The sequence below is a fragment of the Balaenoptera acutorostrata genome, chromosome 4 (genome assembly GCF_949987535.1).
Source record: "Balaenoptera acutorostrata chromosome 4, mBalAcu1.1, whole genome shotgun sequence".
Lineage (NCBI taxonomy): Eukaryota > Metazoa > Chordata > Mammalia > Artiodactyla > Balaenopteridae > Balaenoptera > Balaenoptera acutorostrata.
The window spans coordinates 62,622,210-62,643,176 of NC_080067.1; the positions used below are offsets into that span (position 1 = coordinate 62,622,210).

The 20,967-nt window shown below is 39.1% G+C and overlaps 1 pseudogene; it reads left to right on the top strand.

The window, feature by feature from the left end:
* Nucleotides 1–18,600: 18,600 nt before the first annotated feature.
* Nucleotides 18,601–19,144, top strand: LOC103019030 (nucleolar protein 56-like; annotated as a pseudogene).
* The last annotated feature ends 1,823 nt before the right edge of the window (nt 19,145–20,967 follow it).

A 20,967-nucleotide genomic window follows, 5' to 3' on the forward strand; every position in this document is an offset into this window, starting at 1 on the left:
TCCTCAATCTCCATTGCTTACTAAGTCACCACTGCCTAGTTCTCAGATCTGAATGCCATCATCCCTGAAGAGCTCAGACTTTGTCCATAGAGCTACTAAAGGGATAGGCAACTGTCTTCTCCATCCCTCTTCACACCCCAAACCTCTACATATCCAAGCAATTGCCTTCTCACAGACCACTTCCCCCAGTACAAACCAGCATGTGACATAACCCCCAAGGGTCCACCAATACCGTCACTTCACCAACCACATCTGGTTGTCAGTTCTTTAGGTTCCGATAGGAATGATAATGCCCAAAGTGAAAATAAAGTGCTGAACCAGAGTACCTAATTAGGGAAGGCATCCAAGAAGGTAGTGCTTGACTGAGACTTTAAGGTAAAGGAGAAACTCTCCAGGGAGAAAGGAGGCAAGAAGAGAATTCCAGGCAAAGGGAACCTATGTGAAAAGACACTGAGAAAGCACACTGTGGCCAAGAAAGAGAAATGGTGCATCAGTGGAACACTGATGTTGGTGGCAAGCCATGGCAGAGGTGAGGACTGGAACCCAGCCATGATGATTTCCGAGGCCCAGGTGCCCCACGTCGCCACGTGACTAAGGAGCACACTCAGACACAACTACACGAGTATCGCTGTGCTGTGTCACACCTCGGGCTTACATCCATCCTGAGATGTCACACCTAGGGCTGAGATCCATCCTAGAACTCAACCAGCCTGACTTCACAGGCTGTCCTCAGCATGGGAGCAGCAGTGAGATGACTGAGGCTGAGAAGGGGCTGTTTTTGCCCCAGTGCACTCACAGGCTGCCCTCAAGCTAAATGCATGTGTATGTGTGCATCACCAGCTCTTCCTCTTGGCTTTGTGTCAGTTTCTGCTGTAGACCCACCCTTCCTTCTGCACCCTATCCAAAGCTGCAAGGCAGAGCAGCAGGCAAATGTGGTATTACAGAGGCACTGGACTTGGAACCAGATGATCTTGGTATGAACCAAGGTTCTGCATCCCTTACAAGCTATGTGCATTTAGTAAGTTCATTTTACGAGATTTGGTTTACCCACCTGTAAAATGGGGATAAGAATCTACCACATAGAACTCTTGTTAAATTAAGCGAAGTACTATAAGTGAAAATGCCTTTCACAGGCCTTTGCCCCTAAGAGGTATGTTCTCATTTTTTTTTTTTAATTTTGCTTTTCTTTTTCTAATGGTAGTTCCCCTCCCTTGTTCAAGATCTAAGATTCTCCTGTGTTCTCTCACTACTGATCATATTTGAAATTCTCCTAAAGCAAACCTCTAAGACAACAATTCTAGTGCCAGTCGTTTCTTTGAGAGGAGAAAGGAACACCTGGGGGGGGGGTTGGTGAGGAAGCTAATTCAGACTGGGCAGGAAGGGCAGCCTCTTTAGATCACTGATGTAGAATCATACCAGGAAAACCCTAGAAGCCAGTGTAGAAGGACACTTCAGAGAAAGCAGGAATTTTTATCCAGTCACTGGTTAGGGCTGCTCCTGGTGCAGTAAAATGTCACTTCTTTATAGAACTTCTGTCCTGCTGAGCAGTCCTGAGGAAGCCCATAGGCAAAACGCACAGTTGCTCATGGCAGGCAATTGGAAGTTGTGCACTGAGATGGTAAGGGAGGGGCTAAGGGTGAAGCACCAAGAACGAAAGGGTCTGAGAAACACACGTGTCAGGTAATCAGTAGGTCTTAGTATGTATATTTACCTTCCATCAGAAGAAAATTCATTAGATATTTAACAACTCTAATAGCAGAATTTCTGGCACACTGAGGTTGGGGGGTAACAGGTGTTTTATGGGGTCCTCCTGGAACCACATAATGAGGACACATATATTTTCCAGTAGGAGTAAGGCAAGCCTCCATCTGTGGCATCCATCTGTATGCATTAACCTACATCCAAAGTTATCATCACTTTCAAAAGAGAGTTTCTGATATGAACACAAGAAAATGTGGTTTATATCACAAAAGGTGACAGTGTCCAGAGAAATGGGTCTGGAAACATTTGTTTCCTGAGGGCATCTGTCTCCTGCCTATAGATGATAGTCCTGGAGAGAGAGTTTCAAGATCACAGGGAAATCAAACAACTGTAGGGCAGAGCCTGAGGCACATTACCACCTGTGCTGGGCTGTAGACTCTATTAAGGCTCTGGAAACAGACAAGGATCTGGCAATAGCTCAATATCTGTGACACAGGTTGTAATGAATAATCAGGCACATTAATTTGTTTCCTCCAAATTATAAAGCTTGGTTTAACTCCTGGCTTCATTTTGGCCCAGACTTAGCATAATTTAGCTACGCAGGCCAGAAAAGAGTAGGCTGAATCTCCGAAGGGCAGATGGCATCTGTTCCTCTAATTTAAAGGAGGATGAAAAGGAAACAGTTAGGGGATGGTGGGGTGTAGCCCAGGGAAAACAGGACATTAGCTTTAAAGAAGTCAGGATCTGCTATTGTGAGTGCTGCTGAAGCAGCTCCCACAGGCCAGCAGATCTGAGCATTAGTCAGATAGGACTGCAGAAGAGAGGGTGGTGGAAGCACTCTCTGGCATCACTGTCCCAAACCACAGCTCTGGATAGTAAGCTAACAGTGTGTCGGGCTGTTAATGAACTTGGTCTGCACTCTCTGGCATCAATCTCCCAAACCACAACTCTGAATTGTAAGCTAACAGTGTGTCGGGCTGTTAATGAACTTGGTCTGCACTCTCTGGCATCAATCTCCCAAACCACAGCTCTGGATACTAAGCTAACAGTGTGTCGGGTTGTTAATGAACTTGGTCTGGCCATGGTGACAGAGTTCATTAGAGAACATTTATCCTCCACTCGGGAAGGAGAAAAATGACTTCGATAAAAACTATGCCAGCTCCACAGATACATGATCTTTATTAAAAAGCCATTTTCAGTAGTAAAATTCATTACATATTCACATAATTAATCTGGATCCACATCTCCCTATGCTATATTATTTTTGGATAAATGCTAGTAAGCTTTAAGGAAAACAAATATGATCCTACAGCTATACTGTAATTGAAAATAGATGTAATAAAGAAGACAACCATATAGTTTGTTTATGTTTTGATTCTGCTGGGTCAGTTTATAATCTATCCAGATCAAAGTCAAGGCCAAGCCTGCCTTCTGATGAATTGTTCTGCACTGCACGTATACTGATGCCCGTGGAAGAATGAGCTAAAAGGAGAAGATTCTTCTCAGGCAACTAAAGTTTGTTACTTGTATGCTTTTTCTAGCTTTCCCTTTTTATATTCTAGAAATACAGTGGAGGCAAAATTTGGAGACCAAAATAAATGAGAAAAAAAAGAGTGCATCAGGATCTGGCAATGTCTTATAGAATCAAAACAACCTGAGTTAAAATCCTAGTGCCACCGCTTTTAAGGGCAGAAAAGTTATTTAACTTTAAACCCTCTGAACGCAAGTTTCATCATCTATGAGACATGAATGAGAAAGCCTACATCAGTGTTTTGAGGATTAATTGAGAATATATGTTATTCACCTACAACGTGTTTAGTGCTTAAAGACAGTTAAGGAGCCTTCACTTCATGTTGTTCTGGATAACCAAATCAGTTTTATTTATTTAGTCAATAAAGCTTTACTGGACATCTAGCATGGGCCAGATGTAAGTTTAGGTTCTGGGGATATAGAAATGAACAGTATGGACATGATCCTGACTGCCTTAAAGAAGGGAAGACAGCCATTGAAAAAATATTTGCTAACAATTCATGAAGAATAAGCGTCTTGTTTTAAGCCAAATGATTAAAGATATAGTGATTTATTATTATTTTCACACATAGAGTATCAGTAATGCTTCAATATAATAATATATTAAAATAATTAATTTCATTTATACAGTATACATTGTTTCTCGTTTTCCTTTTTTTTCCTTTTTGACTTCAAGTGTACAAATTGAATTAATCACATTTCTCAGTTCATGACACATTCTCATTCTAAGTACATACAAGGCTTATATTTTTTCATTTAATCCCTATCAGTACTCCCATTCCTCTCTTCATCATAGGCACTCACTCTGAAGTATTTAATATGTGTGCATTCATCCCACTTCTACACATTCATTTAGAAATATATGCAATTCTTAAAATATACGTAGTAGTGTTGTTCATATGTGATATACAAAAAAGTATTATGTTATAAATAAGTTGTTTCTTTGTTCACTTAATACTCTTCTCTCTTCTAGAGAGAAGTATTCCTGTCTTCACGTAAACCTAACTTATTACCAAGTGCTGCTTAGTATTCCATAGTATGCACAGATCACATTTTATTTACAGTATCTGTTCCCCTAGCGGCAGGCACCTGAGTTGCTTTCCTTCCTTGCTGCTATAAGTAATTTGACAAATAAATATCATCACACATATATCCTTATGAATCTGTTAAAGAGTTTTTTGGTGTATACACATAACCAAGCATCAGATTTTACACACTTAATGTCACAGATAGATTGCTGTACATTTTCCAATCCCCCATATCCTTGCCAAGGTATGGCATTATTTGATGTACTAATATTTATGTCATCCGATGGTTATAGAGTAGTATTTCATTGCTTTTTAAATTTGCATTTCTCTAAATAATTGTGATATTGCTCATATCTTAATATTATTATTAGGTTAATTATATCCCTCAGTGCATGGCACATAGATATTCCATCCTCTAAATACCATTGCCCATATTTCTATGAGGTTTCCTGCCATTTCTTACTGATTTGTAATTACCTATAAGGTTTAGATGTTAGTATTCTTTGTCTGTTTTACACTTTGCAAATCACTGCTCTTGGTTTGTCATCTTCTGATAATTTTGAGTGTGGACTATATTCATTGACTATAATCCATGTTTCAATGTAATTAAATCTTTCACCTTTGCCCTTTATGTTTTAAGCTCTGGCCTTGTTCAAGACATTCTTCCCCACCTAAAAATAAACAGAGAATATCTGTGCATTCTCAAACATTGCCTTCTATTACTTTTATATTTTTACTATCTGCTTTTGGAAATTATTTCAAATAGATGTGTTTTTACATATGATATGAGGTAAGGATTCAACTTTTTTTTCATTATAATGAGCCAATTCTCCTAACATCATCTGTAAAATCTGAGATAATCTATGAGATTAGTTAGACAATTTTCCCTTTTATTTCTATTTCCTAAAAACATTTCCATAAGTTAGAAACTACATCTTTCTTGTAAGTTTGGTTCTCATCTGTGAAATATGCTGAATGTGGAGGCTATAGGTTATGGATCTAGCCACGTCTCCTTCTTCTTAGGCCAATTTTAGAATTTTATACATTTCCAGAAATGTATCCATTTCCTTTCATTTGATCTTATTGGCATGCGGTGATTCACTAAATTCTTTTTATTTATTTTAAATTTATTTTTTGTTGTGATAATTTTCCTTCTTTCATCTTGGACTTCAAGTATTTTCATCTTTTTATAAAATTAGTCTTGCCATAGGTTGATATCTCTTGTTTGTCTTTTCAATGGTCTTATTTATGCACACTTATAAAATATTTTAAACTGAAGGGCAGAAAAGCATCTCACGTCAACATATGCAGGACTCAGCTGAAATAGTATTTATAGGAAAATTTATAGTTTTGAATACATTTATCACAAAATAAGGACTAAAAATTTGAACTGAACATTTAACTCAAAGGAACAATAGAGCAAACCCAAAGAAATAAGAGGAAAAAAACAATACAATTAATAATAAAAATCAATGGATATAGAAAGACAACAAAAAATAGTGAAAATCAACAATTTATACTTTTTAAAATGCTTTTACATATATGACATTTCTTGGGGCATGACTTTAAACTATAGACCAGCAATTGGACTTTAAAAAAAAAAAAGCTCAGATTTTTGTTATTTGCTTTCACTGTTTTGTTTTTTTAAATGTTGAGCATCTTGTTGAGGAAAACCATAGAGGCAAAGATACTTCAATCAGCAAAAGGCAAAGTGAAGCTTTATTACTGTTCTTGTTGAAAGATGGTATAAAATACTTGTTTAAAAGGGTAGGCTCTATGTTCAACCTGAATAGTTTCAGTGTTTGGCTCTGCCACTTCTTTGCTGTGTAATCTCAGGCTCTCTAAGCCTCAGTTTCCTCATTTGCAACACGAGGAGCATAATGGTTTCTACCTCAGAGAGCAGTTATAAGAATTAAATAAGATATAGTATATAATGTGCTTAGCATAATGTTCAGTAAAATGTTAACTCTCTCTCTCTGTGGGTCTTAGTAAACTGTACTATATTTAAATACCCCCTTCCATGAAAAAGAGAATCTTGGACAAACTAAGAATGTATGCTTGAGTATTAATTTTAATTCTCTCATAAATGTGATAGCACTGTGTATATAAGAATATATCCAAATCCAGTCTTCAAGTGGTGTAAGGCAGCTTCAAACCACAGGTGAGAAATTCAATGACAAAGAGCTGATGCGGAATGATCTCAGAGTTTTATCCACGATAAGTAGACAGTGGAATGAGAAATAACACAAAACAGCTGTAGTCAACATGGAGCGTTGAGAAATTGAAAGGGAAAGCTTTTTAGAGTAATTGGAAAAGAACTACACACCTACAAGGGCAAGTAGAGATCCTCCCTTGGTTGATTTTCCTTTGAGCTTCTGCAGTGTTTTCTAAAGATTATTCTCAAGAAAAGATAGAACAAGACAGACAGAAAATTTGGGAAATCAGACAGACCACAGAATAGGTCACAGTGCTGTTCTTTACTGGCCCAAGGAGCGGGGTTTCCAGAGAGGCACGGAGGGTTCAGGCCCTGGGATCCAGGCAGCATCAGCTAAGAATGCCCTGCTAGGCCCTCAGTCCCAAAAAGCACACTTCAGAGGCAGATGCCTTCAGTCCTCTGAGACTTTCCCCAGAGCCCCATGCTGGAAAGTTATTTTTGTAAAGCACAGGAGCTCAGACTTCTTGAATTTTACTACCTGCCATCAGAATTCACTTTGTTTACAGGGAAAACAGGTCTGCATCCCAGCAGGTGTCAGTCCCCTTTAACAGGAGATGCAACAGTAATGAAACCAAGTGGGACTGGCACATTCTCCATAAAGGAGGCCCACAAAAGGCATATTGTTACCTTTTTGAAAATGGCAACAATCGTCTCATATCCAGACATGCAAATATACTACAAACAGGATAAAAGCAGGCTTACATGTAAACATGACCTAGAAAAGTGCCAACTAAGACCTCAATTATATTACATTAATATAAATGGGAATCTCTGTATAATTTCTTCTGAGACATCTCCATGGTCTACTAAGCGTGAATGAAACTATTTCTGACAAACAAACTCGAGCAGAAATGAAAGTTAAGAGTTTCAGAATTGGTTCTCCAGGAACAGGCAAGTTCTTTTCTTTAGTAGGTTAATAAGCATTAATGCTAATAAATGCTGAACTGAAATGATATTCCTACAAAGTGGAAATGATCACCTGAGAATTCATCTGAATAATGGCATTATCGCATAAGTCAAGAATGTGTTCATCAGTCTAACAGAAAAGGGGACAGTGTGTTCTCACAACCATCTTGAGGAATGCTGTACTCACATCAGCCAATATTCTAAGGCTCATGTGTGAAGCTTAAATAGCATATATCAAAATGATTAAAACGTGCCATCCTTGAAGTAACAGAGACAAGAAGCAGGTGCAGCTGAAGAAAACAAAAAGGTACTCAGTGAAACCCAAATGCAAACTGGGCCTCTCATAGTTTGCACTGGCTGAGCATCTACTGTGTGCTGGCCCTCTGCTTGCCTGCCAGATGCTCTCAGTCCCTCAGCTGTCACTCCATCCCTGCAAAATGCAAAAAATAAGACTCACAGGGTGGAAGCAACTTGCCCAAGGCCACACAGCCAAGATGTGGCAAGGCACTTACTGATTCCAGAGCCTACATACCTTCCCTCCTGTTATGCTGCCCCCAAAAAGGCCCCACACCACATATGACAGGCCTCTGAATTCATTTTCCCAGGCTCCCAGGGTTCACGTCTAATTGCTCTGCATCCTTTGTTAGATGACATAAGTGTTGTTTTAGTTGCTAGTCCTCAGTCACTTCAGCTTGGATTCAAGGTCTCTTGCTCTCAGCCTATGGCTTTACCTTTGGAGGTGGACTTACCTGGGAACAAACCCCACCTCTGCCCTTATGTGACATTGGTCAAGCTATATCATCTCTCTAAGCCTTGTGTTTTCACCATAAAATGGGGATAGCTACACCTACTTCATAGGAGTCCATTTTAAAATGAGGTAACTTAGCACATAGCAAGCTTTCCAGCAATGCATGAAGGCTGCCATCGTGATAGTGGCCTGTCATCAGCTATGCTTTTGCTCATAATTAACATTTTGTTCTATACTTTCCCAAGTTTCTGACCTTGGCCTGGCCCCATTTTACCATTACTTTTGTCTTGGAACTGGTACTTTAGAACCCAATCGTACATGGAAATAGTCCAGGAAAGCAAAATAAGGAAAGCAAGAGAAGAAAAATAAGAGGATGGGAGGAGAAACAGTCATCACTGACTTTAAAACTTAAGATCTTGTCAAAAAGATGTCATTTTTCCAGCCTATTTCTCAAACTTCCAAAGTGTGTACTTTAAGAAACAGGTTTTCCTCATAGTATCACCAGTAAGCTTCTAGTCTTTTTATCCTGAGGAGTTTAGTCAAAGCCATCTGTTCATGAGTAATAAATAGACCTTTATTATTGAATCAGGACAAAGTCACCCCTTCTTTATAACCTTCTACCCTTTTCTCTGGCGCCCAATTGGAAAACCCACCTTACCAATTACTCCAGAGGACTTGTCTAGCTCTTGTGCTGATCCCTTTCTTCCATAGTTTTCCCTTTCCTGTGAACATCTGTGTCACATTCTCCAGCAACGGTTTAAAGCTGAGTTTCTTCCCTGATTAACTGATGTATGGTTGGTTACCTCCCAATCTAAATGGAATGTATGCCAGACAATGAAAGGAAAGCCCAGAGGGCCATGCCTTCTGCTTTTGTTGCTTCACCCCAAGCCTCCTATAGCTAGTACCATAGTGTGCACATAGTATATTACTCAGTAAATGATGCTCAAAATAATGATAAACTTAAAGGACTGTTCAGACAACTATACCAAAGGCTTATGGTATGCCCAGAATGTTATCTTCCTGAACTAGGATGCCCTCACTAAGTCTGGCATGCACAGTGCTGAGTGAACAGGAATCATGCCTGGAAGACAGCTCCCACCCCATCAGACCACTGTGAATACCAAGTTACTTCTTCAGGCAGATGCATGAGCTTGGGCCTCAACAGAAATCCAATAGTGAAATGAAGGGCACTCAGAAGTCATATATTTCCTTCTGGTCCCTCTTCCTGCTAAAGGAGTTTTGCAAAGCAATGAGCTAAAGATGTTTTTAACATTTCAAATAGCGAAGTCAGTTCATCCGTGAAGCATTCACCCTGGAATTCTGTGCATGTTTCCAGAATGGAGGCCAGATCCAATGTGACAACTGCCAGGTGAAAATCACAGAAGCATAATATTATGCAATTTGATTTCAAGGCAGAATGTTCTAAATCCTCAGGTTGCCAGCCAGGCAAAACATCTGTGAAGAATAAACCCACACTTAGACATGGAGGTCCCTCAGATTTAAATATCTGGATGAATGTTATGAACTCTGAAAGTTAAAGCCCTCAACATGTTCCTAAAGACTATCATTCTTAAAAGTTTAAATTTCTCCAAATAGCAATGTTAGTTGTTTGATGTAAATTTCACAGAATCTTGAAACGTTAGATCTAGGATATTCATGAGACATTATATGATGAAACTCCCTTTGTTTATAGTAAAGAAATTGAAACTTAGAGGAACATAATTTGTCTAAGCTCACCCAGTTAGCTAATATCAGAGCCAATACGTGGTCCCAAGTTGGTCAGTCCCTAGGTTCCAAAGCTCAGCTGATCTGCACACTCAGATCTACATGGGCTTTGTGAGCGAGCTACTCAACTTCTGTTGGAATGAGTAATTCCTATTTCATAGGGAAGTTATGTTAATTAACTGAGACAGTGGATGCAGCACATGGCCCATCACAGTACTTTATAAATGGTAGCTGCTGCTATCATCATTATCATTACTGTTATTATCCAACATACAATTTAAGTCTCACACAATTTCCTGTCATGAGTAAGTCTGATTGTATTTTTAGGAGACCCCTTCTGAGCAGTGGATGGAGCCTGGAATTGATGATTCCATCAATTAGCTAGGGTTCCAGCAGGTCTGGCACTAGTCTCTTACCAAGCTGCAGCCTTCCTTCTAGCCTACGTGAGAGTCTTATGGCCATGAGAATGAGCATAGCTTTTGAATCAGAGAGTTCTGAGTCTTGATCCAGTTCTGTCACTTATTTTACTGAGCCTCAGTTTTCTCCTTTCTTAAGTGAAGAAAATAGTACCTGTATTACAGAGTTTGTAGAGAAGACTAAACAAAATAATATAGTGATGTCACCAATATGGCAAAGTAGATCATTCCCACCTTCACTCCCTATCACAAGAAGAACAACTAACAACTATTCAAGAACAAGACACCACTGAGAGAAACTTCAACACAGGGGTGAGGGTGTAGCGCCCCCCTGCACCGCAGAGACCAAGAGAGACTATATTAGAAGGGTAAGAGAAGCAGCTACACATTGACTGCATTGCCCCTCCCCCAGGCCAGCACAGCACCACATGGAGAGATCTCCCCTGAGCCTCTGGTTCCTCCAGTGGGAAAAGAGAACCCAGGGGGACAACCAGCATTGGGGTCACTTTGTGGGAGCCCCTACTCTGATTTTACACCGTAGGGATTACAAAGAATCTTCAGGCTCAATCTCTGGGAATCTGACTGTGATGGAGAAGCGGGGAGGGGCTTGCAACAAACAGCACAGGGATCTTGGCAGACTGAGTTCACACCTGCAGTGCCCAAGCAGTGATCCCAATCAGTGACTCTGCTCATCTGCAGAACCAAATCCGGGGCACACTCTGACCAGGGAACTTGGCAGGATGCTGATCTGCCTTATTCAGATCCTCAAATGAGGAGTTTTGCCAGCCCTAGAGCCTGGTTTGCTCACGTCCAGGCAAAGGAGCTGAGACACAGCCCCATCCACTGTGGAGAATGTCTTCTGGCCCCTTATGACCAGAAGGGTTGGTGGCAAGTCCTAGAAGCTGTGTGGCCCAGTGGTGCTCCAGCCAGCAGGTGGTCAGGCAGAGCTGACTGCCCCCAGAGCAAAGCCAGTACCAAGCGTGGAGGGTTCACATGCTATGCACAGGATTAATTCATAACCAAGGCTTAATGTAGCTCCTGGAAACTTTCCCAACCAAAGAGCCTATTGGAAACTGAGAGCAGCCTAGAGCAGCCCCTCCCCTTCGTGCCCTGGCAGAGGAGCTGAGATATAGTCCCACCACTGTGAAGAATGTCTTCAGGCCTCATCTAAGCAGAAGGGCTGGTGGCAACGCCCAGAAGCTGTGCAGCCAAGTGGTTTTCAAGACGAGAGAAAGGCAGGAAAGCTTATAGTTTGCAAAGAAAAGCCAGTGGCCCTTTTCAACCAGGGAACCTGGGGCGTGGGTCAGCTTGAATTAAGACAACAAAGAGCTTTACAGACTTTAGAGTTGCTTCCCCTACTGTGCCCAGGCAGGGAATTTGTAGCCCCACTCATTGCTGAATACAGCCTTCAGCCTGTTTGACCAGGGAACCTAACCAGAACACACAGGAAACTGTGTAGCACATTCAACAGCCCTACATACAGTGGCACTTGAACAGAGAGCACAGTCCATGGCTTACCCCATCTGCAGAGCAAAATCAGTGGCCTCACCTGACCAGGGAATTCAGTGCACATTCAGGTCCAACTTGGTTCCCCAAACAATGAGCTGTACAGGACCTGGGTCCTGTCCTGCTGCCCTGCCAAGGCAGGGAAGCTAATTCATACCCCAACTGCTACCGAATATAGTACCCAGTCCCAGCCATCTAGTAAGCCTGACCAGAGAATCCAGACAGCTGCAGAGCCCACTGTCCATCCTGACTTGGGTAGGGAACCAAGCCAGCAATCCTATCCAACTCCTCTCAGCCAGAGGCACATTCCCCTCATCCCTGTCCTCAGAGTTCAAACAGTTGCCTCCCCTCAAAATAGACCATAATAGCAGGTCCCACCTGCCCAAGGACGTTACCAACAGACACACACAGTAACCCAAACTGAACTGACTGGTGAAGAACTGTCTCTGCCAAAGCAAATGTGCAAAGTCTGGAAGAGGAGCCCGATTTATCAAATGCACAGATACCAATGTAAGGAATTAAGGATCACAAAACATCAGGTAAATACGACACCACCAAAGAAACTAATAAAGCTCCACTAACTGACCCTAAAGAAATGAAGATCTATGAACTGTTAGACAAAAAATTTAGAATAATCCTCTTAAGGAAGTTTAGTAAACTACAATAAAACACAGACAACTAAATGGAATCAGGAAAACAATGTATGAACAAAATGAAAGTTTGACAAGAAAAGAGCAACCATCAAAAACAAACAGAAAACAAAAACAAAAACCAAAAAAACAGAAATCCTGGAGTTGAAAAATACAATAACTGAACTGAAGAATTTAATGGAGGGTTTGAAAAGTAGATTTGAAAATGCAAAAGAAAGAATCAGTGACCTGGAGGATAGGAATTAGAAATTACCCAAAGGAGCAAAAAGAAAAAAGAGTGAAAAAGAGTAAAGAAAGACTATGGGAATTATGGGTCACAATGCAAAGAAACAAGATTCACATTATGGGAATTCCAGAAGGAAAAGAGAAAGAGAAAGGAACAGGAAGTATATTTAAAACAATAATGGCTGAAAATTTCCCAAACCTGGAGAGAGAAATGGACATCCAGATACACAAGACCCAAAAGATCACAAATAGGCTGAACCCAAATAAGACTACATTGAGACACATTATAATTAAATTGTCAAAAGTCAAGGACAAAATAAGAATTTTAGGAGCAGCCAGAGAAAAGAGAGAAATTACATAAAAGGGAACCCTCATACAACTATCAGAGAATTCTCAACAGAAACTTTTCAGTCCAGGAAAGAATTAAATGGAGTAATCAAAATATTGAAAGAAAATAACTGTCAACCAAGACTTCCACACCCAGTGAAGCTGTCCTTCAGAAAGGAAGCAGGAATAAAATCTTTCCCGAGCAAACAAAGGCTGAGGGAGCTCATTACCACCAGACCTACATTACAAGGAATGTTAAATGGAGTTCTCTGAAAGAAAGTAAAAGAACACTAATTAATATTATAAAAAACATAAAAAGGTAACATAAATCTCACTGGCAAGGGTAAGTATATAGTCATAGTTAGATTCTGCAATATAGCAATAGTGGTGTATAATTCACTTACAAATCTAGTTTAAAAGTTAAATAAAAAACAACATAGCAGAAGTAATCATAACTGCAATAATCTGTTATTAGTTACATAATATTTTTTAAAAACGTAAATTATAACAGCAATTAGCTAAAATGTGAGGGGGAGGAGAAGGAAAAGTGTAAAGTTTACAAATTCTATTGAAGTTAAGTTGTTATCAGTTTAAAATAGGGTTTTATAAGTTTAAGATATTTTATGTAAGCCTCATGGTAACCACAAGGGAAAATCCTGTAGTAATTACAAGAAGAACACAGTAAAGAAGTCGAAGCATACTGATACCAAAAGACATCAAAACACACACAAAAAAGACAGCAGGATAAGGAACAAAGAGCAATGAATCTATAAAACAACCAGAACAATTAACAAAATGGCAATAGTAAGTCCTTATCTATTAATAATTACTTTAAATGGATAATGGATTAAATTCTCCAATTACAAAACACAGAATGACTGGATGTGTATTAAAACCAGATCCAACAATACGCTGCCCACAGGAGAGTCATTTTAGCCTTAAAGATATTCATAGACTGAGAGTGAAGGGATGGAAAAAGACCTTTCAAGCAAATGGTAATCAAAAAAAAAAAAAAAAAAAGCAGGGGTAGCTATACTTATATCAGACAAAATATACCCTAAACTAAAACTGATTTTAAAAAAAGACAAAGAAGGTTATTATATAATGATAAAGGGTCAACATATCAAGAATATATAACAATTATAAATATTTATGCACCCAACAGCAGAGCAACTAAATATATTAAGGCAAAAACAGAGCTAAAAGGAGAAAAAAACCAATAATACAGTAATGGTTGAGAACTTTAACACACCATTCTCAACAACAGATAGATCATCTAACAGTGAATCAAAAAGGAAACAGCAGATTTGAACCACACTATAGACCAATGGACCTAACAGACACACAGAGAACACTTTATCCAACAACAGCAGAAACATTCTTCTCAAGCACACATGAAACATTTTCTAAGATAGACTATATGTTAGGCCACAGAATAAGTCTTAGCAAATTCAAGAAGACTGAAATCATACCAAATATCTTCTCTGACCACAATGGCATGAAACTAGAAATCCACAACAAGAAGAAAACTAAAAATTTCACAAACATGTGGAAATTAAACAACACTCTCCTAAACAACCAATGGATCAAAGAAGAAATTAAAAGAGAAATAAAAAGTTTTTTGAGACAAATGAAAATGGAAATACAGCATGCCAAAACATATGGGATGCAGCAAAAGCAGTCTTAAGAGGGAAATTCACAGCAATAAATGACTATATTAAGAAGCAAGAAAAGTCCGAAATAAACAACCTAACTCTATGCCTTAAGGAACTGGAAAAATAAGAACAAACTGAGCCCAAAATTAGCAATAGAAAGTAGCTAATAAAGATTAGAGCAGAAATAAATGAAATAGAGAACAGAAAAACAATAGAAAAGACAGTCTCTTCAATAAATAGTGCTGGGATAATTGGATATTCACATATGAAAGAATGAAACTGGATCTATATCTTATACCACTCACAAAAAGTAACTCAAAATGGATTCAAGACTTAAATGTAAGACCTGAAACCATGAAACTTCTAGAAGAAAACACAGGAATAAATTTCCTTAACATGGGTCTTGGTAGTGATTTTTTGGATATGACACCTAAAGGACAAGCAACAAAATCGAAAATAAGCAAGTGGGACTACATCAAACTAAAAAGCTTCTGCACAACAAAAGAAACCAAATACAAAATGAAAAAAATCCCAGAATGGGAAAAAATATTTGAAAACCATATAACTGATAAGGAGTTAATATTCAATATATATATAATAAACTGACACAATTCAAGAACAAATAATAATAATAACCCAATTAAAAATGGGTATAGGATCTGAAGAGACATGTCTTCAAAGAAGATATACAAAAGGCCAACAGGTACATGAAAAGATGCTCAATATCACTAGTCATTAGGGAAATACAAATTAAAAGCACGGTGAGATATCACCTCACACCTGTTAGAATGTCTATCATCAAAAAGGCAAGAATTAACAAACTCTGCTGTGGATGTGGAGAAAAGGGAATGCTTGTGCCCTGTTAGTGGGATTGTAAATTGGTGCAGTCACTATGGAATACAGTATGGAGGATCTTCAAAACATTAAAAATAGAATTACCATATGATTCAGCAATTCCACTTCTGGGAATATATCCAAAGGAAACAAAAACACTAACTTGAAGAGATACCTGCACCCCATGTTCATAGCAGCATTATTTACAATAGCTAAGACATGGAAACAACCTAAGTATTCATTGATGGATGAATGGATAAAGAAATTATTCAGCCATAAAAGACAAGGAAATCCTACCATTTACAACAACGTGGATGGACCCTGAAGCCATTATACTAAGTGAAATAAGTCAGACAGAGAAAGACAAATACTGTATGATCTCACTTATATGTGAGATCTACGAAACAAAAACAAAAAACAATCCAAACTCATAGAGAAAGGGATCAGACTTGTAGTTACCAGTGGCAGAGGGTTGGGGGAGGGAGAACTGCAGGACAGTGGTCAAAAGATACAAACCGCCAGTTATAAGGTAAATAAGTACTAGGGATGTAGTGTATAACATGATGACTATAGCTAACACTGATGTATGATAGATAGGAAAGTTGTTGCAAGTAAATTCTAAGTGTTATCACAAAGAGAATTTTTTTTCTTTTTTCTTTCTTCTTTCTTTTCCTTTTTATTGTATCTATATGAGAAGATGGATATTTGCTGAACCTATTGTGGTAATCATTTCACAGTATATATATATAAATCAAACCAACATGCTGTACGCCTTAAACATACATAGTGATGTATGTCAATTATTTCTCAATAAAACTGAGGCCAAAAAAAGAAAATAATAATGTGTGCAAAATGCTTAGTAAAGCAGCTGACAGTGGTGGGCACTCAATTAAATCACCATTAGTTTTATTATTATGGACATTCCCTATCCCTGTAATAAGACTTCTGTCTTGGGTTCTGAACTTTTACCATCATAACTGGAGTTCTGACATGAAGCCCAGTCCGCTTGGCTGAGACTAAGCTCTCACCAGGGCCCTTTCCCAAGAAGGACAGTGTAGAACCAGGAAACAGCTACCCACTTGACTCTGAGCGTAATAAAAGCTTGTAAATTCCAGCAGTCAAGTCTCTCACAGCTGACAAAACTCTCTCTCCTTGGCCAACACAGTAGTAATAGTTTCTTAGTCCATTCAGGCTACTACAACAAAATATCATAGACTGGGTGGCTTATAAACAACAAAAAGGTATTTCCCTCAGTTGGAGAGGCTGGCGGTCTGAGATCAGGGTGCCAGCATGGTCAAGGGAGGGCCCTCTTCCGGGCTGCAGACTTGTGTCCTCACATGGCAGAAGGGTCTAGGGAAATCTCCACAGCCTCTTTGATAAGGGCACTAATCTCAATCTTTTTTTTTTTTTTAACGTAAACTTTAATTGTTATGTCACATTATTTAAAAATTACTCAAAATGAATTACAGAAATAAATGTGAAATCTGACACTGTAAAACTTCTAAAAGAAATCATACGGGAAAGCTAGAGACCTTGAGTTTGGCAAAGTTTTTTAAACTATACTATAAAAAACAAAACAAATAGACCATTAAATTTGGTTCATTCAAATAAAAACAAACTGTTCTTCAAATATTGTTGTTCTCAAAAGAAAGGCAAGGGTTAGATTGAGACAAAACATTTGCAGAAGCTATGCTGGACAAAGGATTTGTATCCAGAATATAAAAAGAACTTTACAAGTTTATAAGACTGCAAATAACCAGATCTAAAAGTAACAAGCTATTTAAACAGATATTTCAAAAAACGAAGATGCACAGATGACAAATAAGCACAGATAAAGATGCTCAACCTCTTTAGTCTTCAGGTAAATGTAAATTAAAAACACCATACGATACCAACACACTCTCACTAAAATGACTAAAATTAAAAAGACTGACCATATTAAATGTTTGTGAGGATGTGGAACAAGTAGAACTTTGATACACTACTTGTGGGAATGTAAAATACAGCTATTCAGGGAATAATCTTAACAGTTTCTTAAAAAGTTTCACGTATATCTGCTATTCCATTGTTAAGTATTTACTCAAGAGAAATGAAAGCACATCCCTGACCAAAGAATTGAACATGAATGCTCACAGACACTTTTTGTAATATACAAAAACTGGAAACAAACTAAATGTCCAACAACAGATAAAAACCAAATTTATGTATATCCATGAAATGGAATACTACTCAACAAGAAAAATGTATGCATAATTAACACAAACAATAACTTGATGGACCACAAAATGATTGTGAGTGAAAACAGCCACACTAAAAAGATTACATTCAGTAAGATTTCACTTATATAACATTTGAGAATTTTATAGAGCTAATCTATAGTGACAGAAAGGATGTCACTGCTGTCAGGCTTAGGCAATGGATGGACTAATCCCAATCTTAAGGGTAGAGCCCTCATGACCTAACCACCTCCCAAATGCCCCACTTTCTGATATCATCACCTTAGGGATTAGATTTTAACATATGAATTTGGGGGGTGGGGACACATAGACCATACCACAGTTATTATCTACTCTGTAGCAGGTTAAGTGTTAAGAATCTTTCTTACATAATCACTAATTCTCTAATAGAACCCATGAGCTGGTTCGATGAACCCCATTTTACAGATGAGCAAACCAAGGCTCAGAGAGGTTAAAATGATTGCTCAGGGCCACAGAGGTAGTAACTGGCAGGGCCAAGACTCCAAAGCCTGCTCACTTGTCATTAGGCCCTGTTGCCTCCTATATATAGTGCCTGACACTCACAGATCAAGTCACACCCATCCCCAGCATCTTGCACTCCCTATACTGAGGCCTCCATGAGATCCATTATAATAACCTGATTCCTCAGACAGATCCTTCCATCTCCCTCTAACAGCATTACATTGTCCCCCCGAGGTATTATGAACTTACAGAGCTCTATACCAGGGGTTAGCCATCTTTTTCTGTAAAGAACCAGACACTAAATATTTTAAGCTTTGTGGGCTATACAGCCTCTGTTGCAAACACTCTACTCTGTTCCTGTAGTGTACAAGCAGACACTGCTTGTGGCTATCCTTCTATAAGACTGGAGAGATTCCATGAAAGAATCTGGATGTCATGAAGGAGGCAATGTTTCAGGCAGAGGAAGCAGCTGCTGAGATTACTAGGAAGCTGGAGAAACAGAAGAAACGCTTGAAGAAGGAAAAGAAACAGCTGGCTGCAACTGCCCTGGCTTCTTCAGAAAATAGCAGTAGTACTCCGGAGGAGTGTGAGGAGATGAATGAAAAGACCCAAAAAGAAGAAGAAGCAAAAGCCCCAGAAGGCTCTTCAGGAGAATGGAAAACCCATCTGTCTCCTTCTCCAAACCCAAGAAAAAGAAACCTTTTTCCAAGGAGGATCTCGTTAGTAGTGATAGTGAAGAGACAGCTGGCAGTTGAAGTCCTCCCAAGAGGAAGAATCTTTGCCCAAAGAGGAACCAGTTAGTGACCCTGAAGAGTAAGGAAACAAAAGTGTCTCCAAGAAAAAGAGGAAATTCTCTTCCAAGGAGGAGCCACTCAGCAGAGGACCTGAAGAGGCTGCTGCCAGCAAGAGCAGCAGCTCCAAGAAAAAAAAAAAAGCTCCAAAAGCTGTCCCAGGAATTTCAGCATGGACATTTCCCTAGTGGGGCATAACTTGCGGAGATATTTCCCAACCCATCCCCTATAGCCCAATAAAAATAAAAACAAATCCACAAGAAAAAAAAAGGTAACTTGGTCTTCCAGCATATCAGGTAGGTATTACTGTGTATAACACCACCTCAAAATATAGCGGTTTAAAAACAATAATTATTTGTTCCCAATTCTTTGGGTCAGTGATTTGGGTTGGGCTCGGCTGAGATGGTTCACCTCTGCCCCGTGCGGTGCTGGCTGGGCTCATTTATATATATATATCTAGGAGGGCTGGGACAGCAGGGCCTCTCTCCATGTGGTCCATGTGGTCTCTCATCTTCAAGGAGGCTAGCCCAGACTTCTTCACTTAGTAACAAAAGGGTTCTCAGTGAGCAGCCACAAAAGGAAAGCCTCAATGAATAAGCAGTCTTCAAACCTCTTTTTATGCCACACTGCTGATGTTCCAAGCCTAGGGTCAATATGGGATAGAACTCAACAAGGCTATGCACACAAGAGGCATGATTCCTTGAGAGTCATTACTGTAATACGTTACCTTACACATATAAATGAGTGTTCTGTGTGAATCTAAGACATTGTAAATTCACATCCCATGCTCTTAATCACCCCACCACACTTGCCTTCAAGAAAATTTCCCCTAATATTTTCTAGATGATGTCAGTTTCTTTATTAATTCTTAAGCTGCCACCTCCTGAAACATGAAGACATTGCTGATCTCATCTCCAAGTGATTTCTTTCTGACTTAGAGCTACGATGAACCTCACTGTAAGTTTCACAAAGTACAAATTAAAGACAGATTATTTTTCACTCCTTAAGTCATTCATATTATTAGAAAGTGAATTTAACATAATTGCTCTCTAGGGACCTAGCTCAGACCAAAAGTGGAATCAGTGCATTGAAAGACAACAGTATTACCTCACTTTGTATAACACTTTAACTGTCGACACAGGACTTTCAGAGACAAAGTACATTTGGACTTTCCCTATGGGCATCTGGGAATGCTAGCAGTATGGGAGGACGGTCAAGTTTGGAAAGCCACTCTGAAGATAGGGTATGGAGAACTTTATATGTCATACTAAGGAGTTGGGGAACTTTAATGGGAGTAAAGAATGGATGACATAATCAGATTGGTATTTTAGGAAGATCTCTCAGACAACAGAGGGGAGGATGGATTCAAGTGAGCAGAGACAAGCAAGGAGACCAATTGAGAGGCTTTTACAGTAGTCTGGATGAACGCCTGTAAAAACCCAAGTCCAAGTGACAGAGGGGATTGCTCTGATGTCAGACAACCTGGCCATATACTCCTGTTTGCTGCAGGATGTGTTTTTTTCCCTTTCATCAAGAATGGCTGAATAATAGAATCATGGTAGTGAGGTGGAGAGGTAGAATACAAAGATTGGTCTGTTTGCTCTTAACTATCAGGGATCCTCTGCACCCAGAGAATTAAGAAAGGACTCCCCATACCCTGAAATTTATGTCCTCCACTGCCCTTAATATAAATCTCCCACAGTTAAAAGAAAAAAAAGAAAGAAAGAAATTGCATCATCATGTAAACAATAGCGGTATCCTTCTTGGAGAAAATAATGGAAGAAAATTAATGTAGCATTAGATTAAGCTCTATTAGTATAATTATACAATGGCTGTCCTAAAGAGGTATGTCACACAGACGATCTCTATTGTCACAAAGGACAATCTATACAAAAGAACAAAGGAAATAATTTTAATAAAACATCTTGCCCTGAGCAAGAAATGTGCTTCATGTATCATACATGAGAAAGGATAGTTTGATATAAAATAGAACTGTGACCTTGCCTATAAG